Source organism: Hemicordylus capensis, chromosome 6 (genome assembly GCF_027244095.1).
Source record: "Hemicordylus capensis ecotype Gifberg chromosome 6, rHemCap1.1.pri, whole genome shotgun sequence".
Lineage (NCBI taxonomy): Eukaryota > Metazoa > Chordata > Lepidosauria > Squamata > Cordylidae > Hemicordylus > Hemicordylus capensis.
In genome coordinates, this window is record NC_069662.1 from 9,067,822 (window position 1) to 9,069,843 (window position 2,022).

The following is a 2,022-nucleotide window of genomic DNA, read 5'->3' on the forward strand; positions in this document are numbered from 1 at the left end:
ATAACTGGTATATCAATATCTGCTATTTTAATAATAATAATAATAATAATAATAATAATAATAATAATAATAATAATAATAAATTATTATTATTATTATTATTATTATTATTATCATCATCATCATCATCATCATCATCATCATCAAACAAATAAATAAATGGTCCTGCCACCATACCGCTTGATCCGGTCCTCCTGCTTCCGGGCAAATTCTTTGAGCAGAAGATTTTCATCATGAAGCCGTAGAAAGCCATCCTCCAGCTCCAGTCGGCTCACCCGGTTTATCTGGCGCCGAGTCCTTGCCAGTGAGCCTGATCCTAGGGAGGAGGAGAAAGAGGAGCAAAGGAACGACAGCATCAGTTATGGGAAAAATCAACTGCCAGACCCATTTTGGCAAGGATGGTTGGTTCAAATCGCGAAATAGAGGAAAGCGGAAGGTACATGGTGAGACGGGTGCGCAAGCTGCTTACTGCCCATTTATGGTGATCAAACCATAGTTTGTCCATTGCATAGTAGCTGGGCGGCCCTTCCATGAGGTGAGGTGAGGCAGTTGCTTCAAGCGGCAGATTCCTGGGGTGCTGGCAGGGTGGCAAAATGCCCCCTGCTGCCTCCCTCTGTCACCTGCTGCCAAAGAAAAATAAAGGCGAGGAAACGGAGGGGGGGTGGCATGGGCAAGAGGGGACCAGCATTTGGCACCCTGCCGCAGGTGCATTGAGGTCTTGGACCACCACTGCATATTAACTGGTCCAGTAGTTTATAAAGCCCAACCTCTCACCTTTTGTCCGGGTCTTCAGTCCAGGAGTTTTCATGGGGAGGGCAGTAGAAGATGTGATGTCTAGAGGAGAGAAGGAGCAGAGAGGGAGGCGAGGGTTGAGCCAGGGGTTCTCAAACTCGGGTCCCCAGATGTTCTTGCACGTACAGCTCCTGTCATCCGCAGCCTCAAGGGCTGGAGGTGAAAACAGGTTTGCACTAGTGGCACATTAATCTTAATGCCAGCCATTATTATTAGCACTAGTCTTATTCGTATTATTGTGTGTATGCTACTTTTCAACAACAACAAAAAATTATCAAAGCATTTTATATAGGAAAAGATGGCTCCCTGTCCCAAAGGTTCCATGGTGTAATGGTTAGCACTCTGGACTCTGAATCCAGTGATCCGAGTTCAAATCTCGGTGGAACCTGTGTTTAACCCTTGCTAACTGGGTAAAGGGGCCCCTTTTAAAGTGGTGGCTGTCTTCTGTTTAGCAGAAGGAGAGTAATGTCCCTGTCCATCCCCAACACAGCATTTCTCTGGTGGTGGCTGCTGCTGCCTCTCTCTTGTGCTTCTTTGTAGCTTGTGAGCCTGTTCGGGACAGTGAAATGTCTTATTCATTTTCCTGTGAGCTTTTTGAGAGCTTTTTTGTTGAAAAGCAGTAAAATAACAACAACAACAACAACAACAACAACAACAACAACATAGAGTTAGGGTTAGGATGTTCCCAGTAAAGTTGCTTTTTGTAATTGGCAGAAATCACCATCAGCCAATTACAAAAAGCAACTTTACTGGGAACAGCCTATATTCTGCGATGATATCTATAACAACAACAATATTGATAATAAAATTCAGCCATCCCAGGTCCTTGGGAAGGACTCAATGTCTGGATAAAACAAACCAGTCAATAACACCTGTCTGACTGTGTAAACAAGAAATAATAATATAAATAGAGGGTGAGATACCGCGCAAGGATGCACGAGAGCAATGAGAGAGCAGCCGAACCGAACTTCCCAGCTAACTGCACCAGTGTGGGAGTGGCCATTTTTGACGCCCTTCCTTTCCCCAGGAAGCCCTCTGTGCCACCCAAAAATATGTCCCCGAGGACTGAGCATCTTAAATTCAGAGCCGTCTTCCTTTTGGGTAAATATAGGTATAACCTGTATTGAACGTCTGTTTTTTAAAGGGGCACATCTTAAATTCAGAGTCATCTTGTATTCGGGTAAATAGGGAATAAGAGCGCCACCATTTTAAAAGATGCCTTTTTGCCAA

At 44.3% G+C, this 2,022-nt stretch overlaps 1 non-coding gene across 1 annotated transcript; it reads left to right on the plus strand.

The window, feature by feature from the left end:
- The first annotated feature begins 1,108 nt into the window (after positions 1-1,108).
- Positions 1,109-1,180, plus strand: TRNAQ-CUG (transfer RNA glutamine (anticodon CUG)). Its single transcript has one exon. It is a non-coding gene; the product is annotated as a tRNA-Gln (tRNA).
- The last annotated feature ends 842 nt before the right edge of the window (positions 1,181-2,022 follow it).